This window comes from Pelophylax lessonae (assembly GCF_965119305.1).
Source record: "Pelophylax lessonae genome assembly, chromosome: 2".
NCBI classification, from domain to species: Eukaryota; Metazoa; Chordata; class Amphibia; order Anura; family Ranidae; genus Pelophylax; species Pelophylax lessonae.
This window is the reverse complement of record NC_138769.1, coordinates 591,547,500-591,567,899: the sequence shown is the minus strand read 5'-3', so window position 1 is coordinate 591,567,899 and position 20,400 is coordinate 591,547,500. Positions and strand designations below refer to the sequence as shown.

General features: G+C 41.4%; 1 protein-coding gene across 1 annotated transcript in view; it reads right to left on the bottom strand.

The window, feature by feature from the left end:
• Window positions 1–20,400, bottom strand: part of HDAC7 (histone deacetylase 7) — a 597,866-nt gene that overhangs the window by 347,077 nt on the left and 230,389 nt on the right. Inside the window, exon 2 of the mRNA XM_082245365.1 lies at window positions 3,175–3,231. The gene's annotated coding sequence lies outside the window, so the exon portion shown is untranslated. The remainder of the gene's footprint in view (window positions 1–3,174; window positions 3,232–20,400) is intronic.

The following is a 20,400-nucleotide window of genomic DNA, read 5'->3' as shown; positions in this document are numbered from 1 at the left end:
CTTAGAAAAAGGGTCCGGAGCTTCTTTGGGGCGACCTGGAGCGACCTGCATTGACTTCAATGATATGAAGTCTGTGCCGGACGCTCCGAGGTCGCGGTGCGAGCTGCGCACCGCGACCTGTGAGGTCGCCCCGGCAAGTAGCGTCGCCCCAGTGTGAACAGGGTCTTATAAGTGAAAACCCAGTACTTATTTAGTAAACCAACTCTAGTGATATATTACTTGGTAGGGTTGAAACTGTGGGGGGATAACATGTGCCCCAGGCACCGGATTGAGAGAGTTGACGCTGATCCCATGCCTCCCTGTTACACCTGTAACAGGGCTGTGGGGATGGGGGGGCACGGGCAGCAGAAAGAGAGGTTGGGAGGGAAGGGGCAGCGGGTGTGGCATTTACTAGAACTTATTGGCTGTGTTCTCCTTCTGCAGCCACTGATAGCCAGCATTCAGTGGCTACAGGAGGAAAATACAGCCGATCTTTTTAAGTAAATGCCACCCCCACCACCCCTCCTTTCCTCTCTTATGCTGCCCATGTCCCCCCCTGCTCTGCAACATTGTAGCAGGTAGTAGACATGCTAGGAATCTTCTGCTACTGCCCTATTGACACCAACCTACTGACATGGGCACTGCTCTACTGACACCATCCACTGCCCTACTGACACCAACCTACTGACACCGTCCACTGCCCTATTGACACCAACCTACTGACATCGTCCACTGCCCTACTGACACCAACCTACTGACACCGTCCACTGCCCTACTGACACCAACCTACTGACACCGTCCTCTGCTCTACTGACACAATCAACTGCTCCACAGACATCGTCCACTGCTCTACTGACACCATCCACTGCTATACTGACACTATCCACTGCCCTACTGACACCAACCTACTGACACGTCCACTGCTCTACTCACACAATCCACTGCTCCAAAGACATCGTCCACTGCTCTACTGACACCATCCACTGCTCTACTGACACCGTCTACTGCTCTGCTGACACCATCCACTGCCCTACTGACACCAACCTACTGGCACATCCACTGCTTTACTGATACCTTCTACTGCTCTGCTGATAGCATCCACTGCCCTACTGACACCAACCTACTGGCACATCCACTGCTCTACTAAAACCATCCATTGCTCTACTGAAACCATCCACTGCTCTACTGACACATCCACTGCTATACTGACACCATCCACTGCCCTACTGACACCAACCTACTGACACGTCCACTGCTCTACTCACACAATCCACTGCTCCACAGACATCGTCCACTGCTCTACTGACACCATCCACTGCTCTACTGACACCGTCTACTGCTCTGCTGACACCAACCTACTAGCACTGCCTTACTGACACTTTTAAGCTAGGATAAGTTAATATTTTTACAGTGACATTTTATTAATCTTCACATATTTTTTTTTTTTGAAAAAAAAAAATCTTCACATATTTTATGGGTACAGGAATGTTTTTATTTTATTTAACCCTGCCTCTTTAAGGCTCTCCCACTGTAAACACAATTTGGCCACACCCACTGTTCACCGCACTATGCCATGACTGTAGAATGAGACAATTTCAAGCATCACCTACACAGCAGATTAGGAGGAGCACCACTTTACAGTGTATTCCAGGAATTACTCATATGTAGAATGAAGACTTACAGGAACACCATGTAGGTGAGGTTTGAATGAGGTGTCAAATCTCACACTGATAGCGAAGTAGGAGGGGCGCCGCCAGTATAGAAGAAATGAGCCAAGAAGTGGGTCTTTAACCACTTCTGGACCGGAAGATTTTCCCCCTTAATGACCAGGCCATATTTTGCGATTTGGCACTGCTTTACTTTAACGGAAAATTGCGCATTAATGCGACGCTGTACCCAAATAAGTCCTTTCCCCCCCCCCCCACAAATAGAGCTTTCTTTTGGTGGTATTTGATCACCTGTGCGATTTTTATTTTTTGTGCTTTAAACAAAAAAATTGCGACAATTCTGAATCTGAAAAAAAATATATATATTTTTTTAGTTTTAGATAGAGTGGAGAGGGAGTAGAACACTTGTCAGTTTTTATTGCTGTCTGTGCCCCTATTAGGGAGATTCACCCCCTCTATTTGTCCTGTTTACCATTATCATTGAAAGTGAAAGTAAAAGAAAACCCCGAATTTTGGGTTGTCCCCAGAAAAGTAACAGAGGGGAACTCTTCCCATGGTGATACTAGTTCTGATGACCTGGGGCCCCCAAATAATTCCCTTAAAGGGGTTGAAAAGTCAGAAGGTTTTTTTATCCTAATGCATTCTATGCATTAAGATAAAAAAAACCTTCTGTGTGTAGCAGCCCCCCCCCTAATGCTTACCTGAGCCCCATCTCGATCCAGCGATGTCCACAACTGTCTCAGCCATCCTGGAATCCCCTCCTCATTGGCTAAGACATAGCAGCAGCGCCATTGGCTCCCACTGCTGTCAATCAAAGTCAGTTAGCCAATGAGGAGAGAGAGAGGGGGCTGAACTGCAGCTCTGTGTCTGAATGGATACACAGAACTTGGGAGCCCCCATAACAAGCTGCTTGCTGGGGGGGCTGGGGGGGGGGCACCCAAAGGGAGGGAGGGGCCCAAGAAGAGGAGGATCCGGGCTGCTCTGTGCAAAACCAACTGCACAGAGGAGGTAAATATAATATTTTTGTTATTTTTATTGAAAAAAAAAATGAGACTTTACAATCACTTTAATTTGCAGGTATTTTCTGTTTGGCAGTGGGATAGGAAGTGAAGGAAAATCTCAGTAATGAGATGGTGAAAAAAATCTGGCAGGGGTTATAATTCTCCCTTGCTCTATCCAAAATGAAAAAAAAAGTTTTGCCCAGAGTTCTACTTTAAGTTTAAACAGCCAATTAGAATTAATCTTGCACGGATCTGACATAAGATTAGTACTTTATACTGAATAAGGCAGATACAGTTTTACTTAAAAAGCCAAGCACATTATGAGTGTTTAGTGATCCTTAACTACTAATTAAAAATTGACTTTTGTCTACAAATACATTTAAATGGTTACCTGAGGTTAATTCACATCACTTGCTCTTTGCACTATTCCTCTCAATTTCTCATACGTCAGTCATACCTGATTTGTGCTATATTGTCTTAGCTTCATGACGTCTGCAGATAATAATCAATAAAAGATCGGTACTTACTGAATCACAGTACTCTAATCCATTAATCTCAGTTTTCAGTTCTTGACGCATATATGTCTGAAAAAAATAGACCTTGATGTTATACATTATCTATCAAGTAGCAACAAAAAAAACTTTAGTATTATACGCACAGTGGCTGTTATACAATGTATTTGCCTAGTGATAAAGGTATCTTTATGCATCATACATGCTGCAAATGACACTTTTGACAAATATGCAATTTGCCTACAAAAATAAAAGTTAACGATTGTTTATTTAGTAAATCAAACACAAGGAGTCTCAAAATGATCTACACAATTATCACCCTCTACAGATTACAGAAGCATGATAACTTTATACCTAATTACTGGAAAAACCGCATTCCTAAAATAACCGCATAACATACAATAACCCAATTCTAATTGTGTGACATCTACAGCACTTTTTGTGATATATAATGGTGCTTTATAATATGAAACTCCACCTTTGCTAAAAGAAAAATTCCCCCCAAGTTAACTGTATATATATATGCAAACCACAGCAGTGGAGTTGTTTTACTGTTTCAGAATAAGTTCCATGTAAGATGTTCTGCATTAATTCACATGCTCAGTTGTTTTTTAGACCTATTACACTTCCTGTGTTAGCACTCCCTCGGGCTCAGTTCACACTGGGGCGACTTGTCAGGAGACTTGGTCGCCTGAGAAGTCGCACTCCATTCTGTGCAATAGAACCGTTCTAATCCGAGCGACTCAAATCGCTCCGACTTAGAAAAAGGTTCCTGCACTACTTGGGGGAGACTTCAGAGCGGCTTGCAATGATTTCTATTAAAAAAGTCTATTAAAGAAGTTGTTTGCAAGTCGGGCTGTAGGGGGCGGCTTCAGAGTCAGCCACCCCAGTGTGAACTGAGCCTCACAGTAATAAGTCATTGGAAAAGTAGCGTTAATACTTAAAATATAGTAGAAGAAGAGCGTTAGGACTACAGAACACCTCCTACTCTCCATTACATATGGGGAAGGTGTCCTGCAGAGTTGTATAAAGTACTCGAAACCCATACTTGAGTAAAAGTACAAGTGCTCGATCAAAAAGTGACTTGAGTAGAAGTGGAAGTGTTCGATCAAAAAGTGACTTGAGTAGAAATGGAAGTGTTCGATCAAAAAGTGACTTGAGTAGAAGTACTAAAGTATTCAACATTTTTTGTACTTAAGTATTGCAAGTAGTTTTTTTTTTAATTTTGCTACTCAAGTACTGAAAGTAAAAGTACCAGTAGTTTTGAAAAAAAAATTGCTACTCAAGTACTGAAAGTAAAAGTACAAGTACTGTGTTATGTAGTTATTAAAGAAAGAAGTCAAAAGTTTGAACATCATATTGTTTTTTATTATTTCAAATGCAGCTTTTATTTATACATACAGTAGCTTTTATTTTGGTATGCGCTGATAATACACACGTTTTGAGCTTCATGAAACCTGCCATCTACTGTTCTGGCAGTGGTCATTTTTATAAATGTAACGAGTAACTATGCAACACAAAAAAAAATATCGGAGTAGAAGTATTGAAATCATTGAAAAAATGTAGTGAAGTAAAAGTGGAAGTAGGAGAAATAAATTCTACTCTAGGAAAGTACAGATACCGCCTTTCGGTACTTAAGTACAGTAGTGAAGTAGTTCTACTTAGTTACTATACATCTCTGGTATCCTGTAGGTTACAGAGAAGTTATCTGCTCACTGGATTTCTGGCAGGATCAGCGGGTATTGCTTTGCATTCATCTAACAGACATAAAACATTTTCAATGATATATCTAACCACTTAAGGACCGGAAAGTTTTACCCCCCTTAATGACCAGGCCAGATACGGTACTGTGTTAATTTAACAAACAATTGAGCGGTCATGCAACGCTGTACCCAAAAAAAATTGATATCCTTTTTTTCCCCACAAATAGAGCTTTCTTTTGGTGGTCTTTGATCACCTGTGCGATTTTTATTTTTTGAGGCATAAACAGAAAAAATGTATTTTTCACTTTTTTCAAATGTTTTCATCATTTTAGGCAAATTTGCATTCTGCTACACATTTTTGGTAAACAAAACCCCCCAATAAGCGTATTTTGATTGGTTTGCGCAAAAGTTATCGCGTCTACAAACTAGGGGAAAGGTTTATGTCATTTTTATTTATTTATTTATTTATTTTTACTAGTAATAGGGGCGATCAGCGTTTTTTAGTGGGACTGTGAAAATTGCGGCAGACAGATTGGACCCCTAACTGAAATTTTTTAACCAGTGACATTACTACAGTAATCAGTGCTAAAAACATACACTGTTACTGTAATAACGACACTGGCAGGGAAGGGGTTAACCCAGGGGCGATCAAAGGGTTAAATGTGAGCCTAGGGGGTGCTTTCTAACTGGACTTGTGACATCAACACAGAGTTCTGTGATCCTAAATAGGAGGAACAAAGGGGCTCTGTGTTGATAGCAGAGAGAACAACGGTCTGCTGTGTTTACAACCAGGTAGGAAAAATGGCTAATTGGGCCCAATTTGGACATTTTCACTTAGGGGTGTACTCACTTTTGTTGCCAGCGGTTTAGACATTAATGGCTGTGTGTTAAATTATTTTGAGGGGACAGCAAATTTACACTGCTATACAAGCTGTACACTTATATAATAAAATATTTACAAAAATGTGAGGGGTGTACTCACTTTTGTGAGATACTGTATATATACATGTTTTTTTCTATTATTTTGTATATGTTGTTGCTACTATACAATGATTTTGAATGATGTGTTGAGTTTGCTCCGAGTTCAATTGGTGCATCAGATTCTTTCTGGCAGTGGGTCTGAACAGAACTCTTCACATACGATTTGAGTGTATGTACTGAGTACTGCAGTCAGGCTTTCTTTGTGGTTCCAGCTAAGTTCTGTTTTAAATGTGCTAGTTCACCTGTAACCTAATGATGACACATTAGAGCTGTATATACTGTAGGTGATTGTGGTGAATTGTTCCGATAGGTAATGACTAAGCGCTAATATTTGCATGAAACGCGTCTAACTCTTTGTCCTCTGCTCCATCTATCAATCACTTGTCATATGAAGCTGCGATAAAAAGGATTATTGGAATTGCAGCCGTCCGGAAACATTTCCTTCTATAACAGACCAAAAGGCTGCATTTAAGAGAAGTTCATTGTTAGGGTGTGCATACACTTACAGTGCCTTGCGAAAGTATTCGGCCCCCTTGAACTTTTCGACCTTTTGCCACATTTCAGGCTTCAAACATAAAGATATAAAACTGTAATTTTTTGTGAAGAATCAACAACAAGTGGGACACAATCATGAAGTGGAATGAAATTTATTGGATATTTCAAACTTTGTTAACAAATAAAAAACTGAAAAATTGGGCGTGCAAAATTATTCAGCCCCTTTACTTTCAGTGCAGCAAACTCTCTCCAGAAGTTCAGTGAGGATCTCTGAATGATCCAATGTTGACCTAAATGACTAATGATAATAAATAGAATCCACCTGTGTGTAATCAAGTCTCCGTATAAATGCACCTGCACTGTGATAGTCTCAGAGGTCCGTTTAAAGTGCAGAGAGCATCATTAAGAACAAGGAACACACCAGGCAGGTCTGAGATACTGTTGTGGAGAAGTTTAAAGCCGGATTTGGATACAAAAAGATTTCCCAAGCTTTAAACATCCCAAGGAGCACTGTGCAAGCGTTAATATTGAAATGGAAGGAGTATCAGACCACTGCAAATCTACGAAGACCTGGCCGTCCCTCTAAACTTTCAGCTCATACATGGAAAAGACTGATCAGAGATGCAGCCAAGAGGCCCATGATCACTCTGGATGAACTGCAGAGATCTACAGCAGAGGTGGGAGACTCTGTCCATAGGACAACAATCAGTCGTATACTGCACAAATCTGGCCTTTATGGAAGAGTGGCAAGAAGAAAGCCATTTCTTAAAGATATCCATAAAACGTGTTGTTTAAAGTTTGCCACAAGCCACCTGGGAGACACACCAAACATCTGGAAGAAGGTGCTCTGGTCAGATGAAACCAAAATCGAACTTTTTGGCAACAATGCAAAACGTTATGTTTGGCATAAAAGCAACACAGCTCATCACCCTGAACACACCATCCCCACTGTCAAACATGGTGGTGGCAGCATCATGGTTTGGGCCTGCTTTTCTTCAGCAGGGACAGGGAAGATGGTTAAAATTGATGGGAAGATGGATGGAGCCAAATACAGGACCATTCTGGAAGAAAACCTGATGGAGTCTGCAAAAGACCTGAGACTGGGACAGAGATTTGTCTTCCAACAAGACAATGATCCAAAACATAAAGCAAAATCTACAATGGAATGGTGAATGGTTCACAAATAAACATATCCAGGTGTTAGAATGGCCAAGTCAAAGTCCAGACCTGAATCCAATCGAGAATCTGTGGAAAGAACTGAAAACTGCTGTTCACAAACGCTCTCCATCCAACCTCACTGAGCTCGAGCTGTTTTGCAAGGAGGAATGGGCAAAAATTTCAGTCTCTCGTTGTGCAAAACTGATAGAGACATACCCCAAGCGACTTACAGCTGTAATCGCAGCAAAAGGTGGCGCTAAAAAGTATTAACTTAAGGGGGCTGAATAATTTTGCACGTCCAATTTTTCAGTTTTTTATTTGTTAAAAAAGTTTGAAATATCCAATAAATTTCATTCCACTTCATGATTGTGTCCCACTTGTTGTTGATTCTTCACAAAAAATTACAGTTTTATATCTTTAGGTTTGAAGCCTGAAATGTGGCAAAAGGTCACAAAGTCCAAGGGGGCTGAATACTTTCTCAAGGCACTGTATATATAATAAAATTGCATTTTATAGCTCTATGTTCTTCAATTTCGTTTCTAAAGGGTTATTGCTCTGGGTCCTAATTCACATACAAAGGCCATACCTTATTCAACTGTCAGCCTGTGACCTCAGACTACACAGAGTTGTATGAGAGAGGAAGTGAGACAGTTAGAGGTGTAGAGCAATGAAGATTCTGAGAAATCATGACTACAACCTGTCCGTTGCAATGATACTATGGCAGCAGATAGATATGGAGAAGTATTTTAGTAGCAATAAGTAAAAAAATAGCTTGTATGTTTTATCAGTATTTCACAGCCAGAATGTAAAGGATAAATGCACACGTGCAGCCTGAACTACATTAATTTTAGCAGGAAAGCTTGTCAACAGATTAACAATTTTCTATTAACCACTTCTGGACCGGAAGGTTTTATCCCCTTAATGACCCGGCCGTTTTTTGCGATACGGCACTGCTGTACTTTAACTGACAACTGCGCGTCGTGCGACGCTGTACCCAAATAAAATTGATGTCCTTTTTTCCACAAATAGAACTTTCTTTTGGTGGTATTTGCTCACCTGTGCGATTTTTATTATTTGCGCTAAAAACAAAGAAAAGCTACAATTCTGAAAAAAAAAAAACAACAATATTTTTTACTCTCTACTGTAAAACATTTCCAATAAAAAAAATTTAAATCATTTTTTTTCATCATTTTAGGCCAATATGTATTCTACTACATATTTTATTTCCACAAATAGAGCTTTATTTTGGTGGTATTTGATCACCTGTGCAATTTTTATTTTTTGCGCTAAAAAACAAAAAAAGAGTGACAATTCTGAAAAAAAAACCTAAATATTTTTTACATTCTACTATAAAACATTCCCAATAAATTTTTTTTAAATTAAATTGTTTCATCATTTTAGGCCAATATGTATTCTACTACATATTTTTGGTAAAAAAAAATCTCAATAAGTGTATATTGATGGCTTTGCGCAAAACGGATCGCTTCTACAAACTAGGGGAAAGATCTATTTCATTTTTATTATTTATTTATTACTAGTAATGGCAGGGATCAGCGATTTTTAGCGGGACTGCGACATTGCGGTGGACAGATCGGACACCTAACTGACATTTTTGACACTATTGCAGTAATCAGTGCTAAAATATGCACTGTTACTGTACTAATCACACTGGCAGGGAAGGGGTTAACACCAGGGGCGATCAAAGGGTTAAATGTGTCCCTAGAGGGTGCTTTCTAACTGGACTTGTGACATCAACACAGAGTTCTGTGATCCTAAATAGGAGGAACACAGGGGCTCTGTGTTGATAGCAGAGAGAACAACGGTCTGCTGTGTTTACAAGTGTGGAGTGTGGAGGATTGACTTGCTAGATGAACACAGAGACCTGTGTTCCTAAATAGGAGGAACACAGGATCCCTATGTTTATCACTGACAGAACAGTGGTCTACCACGTTTACATTGGTAGACTGCCATTTGGTCTCTACAGGGAGCGATCATGGGTGGCCGGTGGACATCGTGCCCACCTGACTTGCTGATTGACTCCCCTGTGGGCAATCGGTCGTGGGCACGCCTCCAACCATGGGCGTGCCCCCGAAGACACGCGCCCGCCCTCACTAGCTGTCCTGCGAAACAACTTTTGCAGAATAGAGCCGACCTGCTGCAGTATTAGTATGGTGGCTGATCAGTAAGTGGTTAAAGATAGTGGAGTGTGGGTTACACAAGCACTGAGCCAAGCTGCAGGAGTGAGAGGATTAGGAAGGGTATAGTGCCAAGCAGGCTGTACCGGTATCTGAAATGTGGGTATTTGCACATTTGGCTCAAGGGCATGGAGAAATGATTTTTTCTTATATTTTGTTTTGTGATCCAAGTGAGACATGCAGTAACCTTCTGTTTTACAAGGCTCTGATTTTCTTCTCATTCATTAACTGGAGGCTTTTTGGTTCCTTTTAAGCCCACCTCACCATCACCATTATATTATCTTGTTGGTCCCAAAGCTCTACTTCATAGAAACCATGTATATACTGCTTTGATGATGGCCACCTTGTCTGTTAAGGCTGTATAAAATAAAATGACCTATAGCTAGGGTAAATGGCTACTAGGAATGAGCACAGGCTTGGTCTGAACTTGAGTTTGGACCAAACCCAGAAGGAAGCTGTCACTCAACCCAAGTTTGAACCAAATCCATGCTCCTGCTTAACAACTACCCAAAGAGACATGACAACGTTTTTAAGGCAATGTACACTTTACAAATAAGCTATATCCCCTTGAAAGTTGTTACAATAAGAGCCCATTCACACTAGCGCGACTTGTCAGGTGACTTGTCAGCCTGACAAGTCACGCTCCCACGCGGTCCATTGACCGCTACAGGACCCGTTCTAATAGGAGCAACACAAGTCGCTCCGACTTAGAAAAAGGGTCCTGTACTATTTCGGGGCGACCTCGGAGCGACTTGCATAGACTTCAATTATGTGAAGTCCCTGCAAGTCGCTTCCGAAGTCGTGGTGCAATGTAATGCACAAGTCGCCCCCGAAGTAGTAAGGCGTCGTGTCGCGCTAATGTGAACCGGCTCTAAACAACACACAGTCAGAAAATATAATAAACAATAAAAAACATATTAGAACATAAAATCAAGATTTTTAACATTCTGTCTATTCCATCAGTGAAGACAATTCTAGTCCCATCCAGGTTGCGAGACACAGGGATGAAGCAAAGCTCATCTTACCTGAGATATGGTGTAACGGTGTTTCCTTTCAATAAAAGTTTGTATACAAAAAAAAGAAAAGACAAGGGGCAGGAATGGCACAATACATCAAATTATTTTAATTAAATGTTGTGTAAAGCAATAGATTTGCCTCTAGATGACATTTATGGATACATTTTAAATAAAAGTGTCAAATCAAAAAAAAAAAAAAAAAAAAAGATATGGTGTAAAGGTTGGAATACATTTCAGGGTTTGAGCCCCTTCTTGAGCTTTAGGCTTTGGAGGGGGTTGAAATCCAAAAATGTGTCCCACCTGCACACTGTCATTCGGGTAGGAGGAAGGGGTTGAACCCTCATACACTTCCTACCATCACACCATCATTTGGGTAGGAAGAGCCATGCTTCATGTGCACAGGATCTCCGTTGACAGAATAAACATTACTACATCCTGCCAATTGCCATAACGCCATTTCCGGAACCCATGTTGGGGAAAAATAAATATTCATATTGATAAACTGGAGAATTCTAACCTTTGTGAGTGTGACTTCCTAATTGTATGTATGAATACATTTCTTTGTTTTTACCACACTATTTTTGTGCTCTCATTCTTTTGTCCTCTCTTTTTGAAATGGCTTTATGCAATTTGGAATAAATGGTTCTCTAACATTAAGCTGTATCTTTACCATAGACCATTGGCTCTGGGAAAATTGTTGGCCCTAGGGGGGCAAAAAGAAATGATTTGCATTTTCAACCCATTTTCCTAAAATGAAGAATTAACCCCTTTTGTTTAAGATTTGTGAAGTATGATTTGCGAATACCCTTCGTATTAGGAAGTCTCTATAATGCTGTGAGGTATCACTCTACTAACATGTACCCCTATACCTAATATTGTATATTTCTCCATATAACATCCACAGAGATACCTGAACCTTGAAAGTTATATCCTATGCCCAACCCATGGCCTGACAATTACAACTCATGTCCTTCCTCTGACGACGTCATCTTGCGACGAAATACATCAAATAGAGCCTATCTGTGACGTCATTACGCCTGTTGGCATGCATGTGATAGTGCTTCTTAGCCTCTCTCTATAATTGCATTATGAGTACAAGTCTTTAAACAAATTCTTAATAGTTTAAGCAGTATTACACATTCTGCTTCTCCTTTGTTCCTTCTCATGACTTTGGCACTGAGGCTTTGTCTTTGGCCATTATCAAACTATTTGACAAATAGGTATTGTTCAAGCCAGGCAGTTTTAATTGCGATGTACACTACATTCAATGCTGTGGACCTCCTGTAATCTAGAGGTCAATGGTTCTGGTAAGGAGTTTGTGCACTTAGTGTTCAGGAGCATGAAAGTGATCACTAGAGTGAAGCGTGGTTTGCCACATCACAGTGTTTCCAAAGAACTGTTTGCATTTGTTTTCACTTACCTGTTTTAAAGGAATAGTGCACTTCTAATATTATAAATCACTGGTTGTAATATTGATTTTCTATGTCATATTATGTTGGAAGTATTGTTTACGTACATTGATTTTTTTTTTTTTTTTATATTTGACATTCTTAAATAGCTAGTGCACCTAATATGTTTTTATATGTATTTTTTGTCTAGCATTCAGATGTTTTCTGTGCTTCTTTTTCAGTGATTAACACTGAGAATAATGAAGGTCCCTTGAACCTCCTTTAGGGAAAGGGAGCCTTGACTGCCGGAAGCATGGCATCACGGTAGGTGCGAACCTAAAAGGGAAGTTAAGTAGCTCCCTTAGGATTGGCTACAATGACCTGAGGTGACTGGGTGGAGCCACCCCCCGCCCGTTGTGATGTTTTGTCACAGCTTTATTGGCGGTTTTGACCTCGCCAGCAATTGATGTTGCTTTATGGGCTATGCCCTCAAGTTAAATTCTGGGGTCAGTCTAATGCCTGTTTGGCACTGATGGTAAGGACAGGCCTCTTAGACTATGTGAGTTTATGGGTGCTCACAATAAAACTGTGACTGGCATTGTTGTTTGGTAAATTCTTGGGTCAGTGTAATGCCTGTCTGGCACTGATGGTAAGGACAGGCCTCTTAGACTATGCAAGTTTATGTTTTATGTACGGTAGAACTGTGACTAGCATTGTTGTTTGGTACATTTGTGGGTCAGTGTAATGCCCGTCTGGCACTGATGGTAAGGACAGGCCTCTTAGGCTATGTGAGTTGATATGCGGTAGAACTGTGACTGGCATTGTTGTTTGGTACATTTGGAAAGTTGTTACTTTTGCAAAGTTCAGTAAAGCTGTGGCCTTGCCCTATTTCCAACTTAATCAGCCTCCGTGTCTTTTTGGGGGGCAAGGTATTGGTTTTTTAGTTGGTCATAAAAGAACCTATGCTTCTCAGCAGTCAAGATTTTATTTTTTTCTAATACATCACATACCATGACCTTACAGCCATGGTGCCCATGCAGGCCGATGGACACATCCTGCTCTCCTGCACTGATATTTCAGTTTTGCTTGGTTGCTCCTTCTTTTATCTCTTTAGGTCTTAGGTGGTGAGAGATATATATACTAGAATTCTCATTTTCAACTGCCACAACCATAACAAAACCCAATGTTGGTGTCAAATTCCCCATAGCACAAAATAAAGATATACGAGAATCCAACAGCAAGTTAGGATGGCCATAGATGGAGTGAATTTCTTTCCTGGGAGGGGGAACACAGTGAAGATTGCTAATGGCTATAACAGCTGCTTGCAATAATTGCATCTAAAACCTGATAGGGTGTTGTACCCAAGTTGGGTACATTCAGCCTGCCCATACATGGTTCCAATCTCGGTCTGTTCCTGCTGAACTGGACGAGATTCAAACTGTGTATGGCCAGCCTGAGCCAAGCTTTTGTAATGGTCTCATGCAAGGGGCCGAAACACAAACTATTCTAAGAAAATCTATTCCCTGGAGTCTAAGGGCTCTTTCACACTTGTAGTCCATCAAACGGACTCCGCTTTTCTCAGTGGGGGATCGATCCGCCGATCCCCCGCTGAGCAGGAGGATGACAGCTGTTTCTCCGCGCTGTGTGCGGAGACACAGCTGTCAGTTCCCCATGCATCTCTATGGGGGAAATCGGATGGGAACGGACCGTCGGTCCGTTCTCATCCGATCCCATCCAATCCGATCCACTGGACGGATGGAAAATAGGGGTTCCATCCGTCCAGTTTGACGGATCGGATCGGGTCGGGTCGGATGTCAGCGGACATGTCTCCGCTGACATCCGATGCCCCATAGGAATGCATGGGGGGACCGTTCAGATCCGAAAAAAAAACGAACAGGCGGATCTGAATGGTCCGCCTGTGTGAAAGGGGCCTAAGAGATTTTAGAGATCGGAAGTTGAAGCTGCTTCAGCTGAGAAGAACCCGCAGAAAACCGAAATCATTTTTGACTGCAGTTCACTTGCAATTTCATTTAGATTGTTTTGAACCATGAATTAAAAATGAGGCCCATATTTAGGTACAGCCTGGTTGAAGGGTTTTACATATTTAATGTCAGTGTCACAAAGGCAAATCAATACAAAGAAAAGACATAAATTAAAAGGAAATTTTCAAAGTCTATCACACTATGATAAAGTACTTTTTTTTTAACACAATGATTTCCTTTTTCATAGAAGCTAGCTCTATACTGTTAAATGCCAGACCAACCTTGAGGACATTTGCTTCTGTGGTTATAAGTGCAAAGTGACTTAGTGTGCATAATTTTCAAGCTATCTAAAATATTTTTCTACACAATGCCAGACACAGTCATACCATACCAATGTTAAGAAATCTGTGTATCTACAGACAGAACCTTTTTTTTTTATTAGTTTAGGATAAAGTGGGGCAGAATTAGAACCCCTTATATGTATTTACTGCTATCTTGGGCTCTGTAAAAGAGATTTCCCCTCACTTATTAGTGACATCGGATTCACCAGACAGGAAATGAGGAAAAATCTGCAACAGAGACACAAATTGCAATAAAACTTTGACAGAGGTTCTAGCCATCCCTTAGTTTACTGTCTGTCAGTGTTGCTGTTAGACTATATTAAAATAATAATCATAATAAAACAACAGCCTGGTTAGTTAAGCCCCCGTTCACACTGGGGCGACCTGTGAGGCGACCTGGTCGCCTCACAGGTCGCCGCAGGTCGCCTCCCATAGGGAAGCTGCGGACCCGTTCTGATAGGAGCGACACAAGTCGCTCCGACTCAGAAAAAGGGTCCGGAGCTTCTTTGGGGCGACCAGGAGGCGACCGCCATAGATTTCAATGTTATGAAGTCCGTGGCGGCCGCTCCGAGGTCGCGGCGCGCTGCTCGCACCGCGACCTCGGAGGTCACGGTGCGAAGTAGCGTCGCCCCAGTGTGAACGGGGGCTAAAATAGTGAACATAAAATATTTCCATGAGCTGAACTCTCGGATAAGCAAACATAGGTGTTGATTTACTAAAACTGGAGAATGCAAAATCTGGTGCGGCTCTGCATGGAAGCCAATCAGCTTCCAGGTATTTTTTTTTTTTTATGGCAAAGCTTAATTCCACAAGCTAAAGTCAGAAGCTGATTGGTTTCTATGCGGAGCTGCACCAGATTTTGTACAGTCCAGTTTTATTAAATCAACCCCAATTTCTAAATATGTAAGCTATGTGTATTATCACATGCATCTTGTTTTGTTTATTTGTTCCAGATCTGTTCAGTAACCCAGTATGGAACATTGTCTTTGTGCAGGAGCTTCCTTCAGTAAGGACCAGTAACTGATGCTCTCTCCTTGTGCAGGATGACTGGTCTTGCCTTTGCCCCTCCTGTAGTTTTCTACAGGCAGCCTGTAGTGGGCGGTGTCTGCCGGGTCACTCCCACAGCTCTCTGCACAGACTATATGCAGTACAGGGATGATATCACTATATTTGCAAAGTAAAAACTAGTATTGCAAAGACATTTGGTTACACACAAATAGCTATCTCTATAGGGGGAGGGACCCTGATTTAATAAGTGGACCCTGCATTTTACTACAGGTAAAAAATATATTGTGAACCTATTATGATTTCAACTCCTAAATTGTGCCCCTTTGAGTGTATACAATCCTAAATGTAGGAATATGTTCAGTAAGTCCAAATGTCATGCTTCCAACCTTTTAAAATTGCCAAAATTATAATGCAAAAGACACTCTGACAATAAGAAAACACACTGTGATGATAAAAAAATAAATAGAAAAAATAAAAAATACACTGCATGCAAGAAACATATTATGCATTTAGTGACACAACCTAAACAGGTCAGCATAAAAAACAGGATGCTAAGGACACACAACTTAAGCAAACACATTGATGCATTTGTATCTTTCCTTTTACACTTTGTAAGTATGAAAATACAAATATCTAACCACATGCCATGAGTAATTTCACTCATTTTCTTTTACAATGGCAGTTAAAAAACATAAGCAATGCAATTTTATATATATATATATATATATATATATATATATATATATATGAAAACGCCTGACTGGCTGGCGAAACGCGTTGGACGGGACTACACGGTGACATAATTTCCGATCTGTGGAACATTTCCTGGTTTTACTGCATGTTTTAATTTTTAAATAAGTGAGTGGGATGTGTTAGAAGAATGCTTTTATTTTAGTTTAAAAAAAAAGACGTTTTACATGGTGGATGTGGCATGAGTCCAAGGGACCGGAGGAGATTGTTGGTGGATTGGTAAAGGAAAGGTGCTGTATATCATCCTGCAAAGACCCAGAAGGAGAATATCCACAAGCCTGGGAGACTTTATTGCCGAGAAGCACAAAGTCAAAAGAATGAAAGGAAAAGGGGAACAGTAATAAGCCCCCTTTTCCTCATGGGAGAGTGGCTGGGGAAATAGGTAGAATAGTTCATAAGGTAATTCTCCCTCCTTTTCTCCTCAGGTAAAGAGGGAGGGACTCCTAAGGTATCCTGAGGGAATAGTAATAGTGGGCGTGGTATTGCAGGGGTCAGAGCACCTATAGGAATAGGTATAGGGTAGAAGTTTCTAGAGCCCTCTGAGCCCCTATATAAGGTAGAGCTCTCCTCAGAGGGGCTCATTCGCCTCAGAAGATTTAGCAGTGTGAATTCAGGAGCTGACAAATTTTGGAGTATAGGAGACTGCTGAGGCGAGAGGATGAGCCTATTGAGACAAATTATAGAAAGAGCAGGGGAGGACGGTGGTGAAGAGTGGTTACGAATGTGCTTAAGCTTACCAAGGAATGCGAGACAAGCAGCCGGTGGAAATTCTGCTGCGGACGTGCGGGCGGAGGTGATTCCAGCTTTGAATGCCCCGCCGACGGAAGAAGATACGGCTGAGATGGAAGAAGGTCCGGGTCAAGTGGGAAGAAGCACCGTCATGTCGGAGGGGCGGACGAAGAGGAAGAGAACGCCTGCCAGGCGGCACTCACAGTCACCAGCGAGACCTCCCGCGAGAAGGCCCGGGACCGGGACACAGCGCAGGCGCAGTGACCGGGAGTCAGCGTCATCAAGCGGCGCCGGGAGCGGAAGAAATGAGGAAGGCTCCGGTCGTGGAAGTCAAGCTCCGGTGCCGGAAGAGTCTCCGCGGCAAGAGATACAGGGCGGGAGCGGAAGAAGAGCTGAAGAGCCGGCGGTGGAAGGTCAAGCAATCCCGGTGGTCGGGGAGGAGCTGGAGGAGAGACTACAAACACAGCAGAATAATGAGAATGGTGAGTGGACAACGCTGCCAATTCTCTCCAATATATCTGAAATGTTATTTAAATTGTCTAGAGATGTTAGGGAGCTGCAGCAAAACAGTAGATTGGTTCAGAATAGCCAGGTTGCAGAGCCAGCTTTGTCAGCAGCAGAAGTATGGGCGCCACCTTGTGGGGGCTTAGCTAAAGACAGGAGCATGCAGGAGAGTATGGTGGATTTAGTTGAATTAGATGGTAGACAGGTGGCAAGGTCACAAAATATTCCTGAAACATGTCTTAAGGAAGCTATACCTTGTGAGGTGTCACCGCTGGGCTTCCATCTATCACAGGGAATAAAAGAAAAGATTTGGAGAGGTGAGTTTATGGATATACTATCTCTTCTGCCATCAGCTAGAGAATTTATTAATAAGAGTGACAAAAAAGATGATAAGTCAGAAGAGGATAGGAAAAGGCCTGTTGCTAAGAATTTTAACAATTGGCTGCAATCCTTTTTTATTTTTGCTGCAGTTCTTTGTGAGAAGTCACCTGAAAAGAGTGTTGGACTTTTCCAACACTTGGATATTATTTTAGAAGCGTACAAGAGCTTCAGTGGTTTTGGATGGTATAGTTACGATGAGGCTTTTAGACAGAAACTGTCAGTGCACAGGAATTTAAGATGGGGGATTAAGGACGTAGGATTGTGGCTTAACCTTTTTCTACCCCAGAAATCAGGTTATGTCAAGCAGCCTGGTCCCTCCTCGCAGCAGTCCACCACTACATATAGAAAAGGGATCTGCTTTAACTATAATGATGGACAGTGTAAATGGCCCCATACATGCCGATATAGGCATGAATGTGCATTTTGCGGGGGAAGTCACCCGGTGTCAAAATGTTTTAAGAAACTGTCCGCTAACAACCAACAGAACCTTCAAAAAGGCAACCTCCCCAGTGAAATTACAAAAAATGTTGCCCTACCTGTTAGTTTTCCCAGACAAGGTGAGGGCACAACTACTGTTTGAGGGCTTTGAGGAGGGTTTCTTGTTGCCCTCCTTTTCAGGTTTAGGTTGTAGGCAGTTTAACAATTTAAAATCAGTTGATCAGTTCCCTAGTGTGGTCCAAGCAAAATTAGATAGAGAAATTTTGGAAGGAAGGATGGAAGGTCCTTTTGTTTCACCTCCTTTTGAAAATTTTAGAGTTTCCCCATTAGGTATTGTCCCAAAGAAGGAGAAAGGTTCTTTCAGATTAATTCACCACCTTTCATTTCCCAAAGGGGAATCATTAAATGACCAGATAGACCCAAATTTAATATCAGTATCATATGCTTCATTTGAGGATGCTCTTGAAAAGCTTAGGGCTTTAGGTGCAGGGACTTTAATGGCTAAAGCGGACATAAAATCCGCTTTCCGTCTACTCCCCATTAACCCGGTTTGTTTTAACTCTTTGGGAATTTTCTTTAAGGACAAATTCTACTTTGACAAATGTCTCCCGATGGGGTGTTCAGTTTCATGTAAATATTTTGAAGATTTTGCTTGTTTTTTGGAATGGGTAGTGATGAAAGTCGCAGGTTCTAGCTTTATGATTCACTACTTAGATGACTTCTTGTTCATGGGTAAAGCAGAATCGTTAGAATGTCTTCAATTATTAAATACGTTTTTCAATATTTGTAGTAAGTTTGGAGTCCCATTGGCGGTTGAAAAGACGGTGTATCCCACCACATGTCTGGAGTTCCTAGGAATTACAATAGACACGGCGGCGCTGGAGTTCAGATTGCCGGAAGAAAAAATTCAAAGGATTAAAGGTATGTTAATTAATCTGGTTAGGAGAAAGAAAGTGTGTTTGAAAGAGATTCAATCTCTTTTGGGCCTACTGGCTTTCGCCTCAAGGATCATGCCGGTAGGAAAGGCATTCTCCAGGAGAATGTACCTGGCAATCTCTGGGCTAAAATCCCCTTTTTCACATATTAGGGTGACCAGCGATATTAGGGAAGACATGTTAGTTTGGCTTCAGTTTTTAGAACATTTCAATGGGAGGAGTTTATGGCAGAAGGAATTCATTATTGATGAAGAATTTTTATTATTTACTGACTCTGCTGGTTCGGTAGGCTTTGCAGCGATCTGGCGAAACCATTGGTGCGCAGATCGCTGGAGCCAAAGCTGGAGAGGAAAAGGTCTATTGAAAAATATAGTTCTTCTGGAGCTTTTTCCCATAATAGTCGCTCTGGAAATATGGGGAAAAGAATTTAGTAATAGAAGGATATTGCTTAGTACGGATAACAAAGGAGTAATGTACGCTATCAATTGTTTAACATCCAAGTCTCCACCAGTCATTGCTCTTTTGAGATATATGATTTATTTATGTTTGAAATATAATATATGGCTTAAGGCTCGACATGTGCCTGGTAAGAGCAATGACATGGCAGATGCGCTATCTCGCCAACAGATGAGCAGATTTTTCCAACTATTACCAGAGGCGGATCCAGTGGGTACCAAATTCCCAAGGAAGTTATGGGAGTTGATATAAGTCTGGTTACAGAGAATATCAAACACTCCATAGCCCCTTCGACCATGGCAGGTTACCAGTCAGCTTGGCTGATGTGGATTTCTTTTCTAAAGGAGCTAAAAGAAGATGAACATAATTTTTCTGAAGGACTTGTAATGTTGTTCTTAAATAGTTTATTCAAGAAAAATTACTCCTGGGCACACGTGAATAAAATCTTGGCCGGAGTTTCGTTTTTTCAAAAAATGAGAAATTTACCATCTTGTGTGTCGTTTTTTACAGTTAAGCAGGCGCTTAAAGGATATAGGAGGAGGAGTTATAGCAGTGATAAGCGTAGTCCAATTACACCAAAAATTCTTTTGGACCTATGTATGGCCACAGGTGAGGTTTGTTTTTCTGTTTTCGAAGCTGCCCTGTTTAAAGCAGCCTTTTCTCTAGCATTTTTTGGAGCTTTGCGGATTTCAGAGTTATTAAATATTTTAAGAAAGGAGGTAAGTCTGGAGGGTAACTTAGTGAGGATAAAGTTAAGAAGGTCAAAAACAGACCAGGTAGG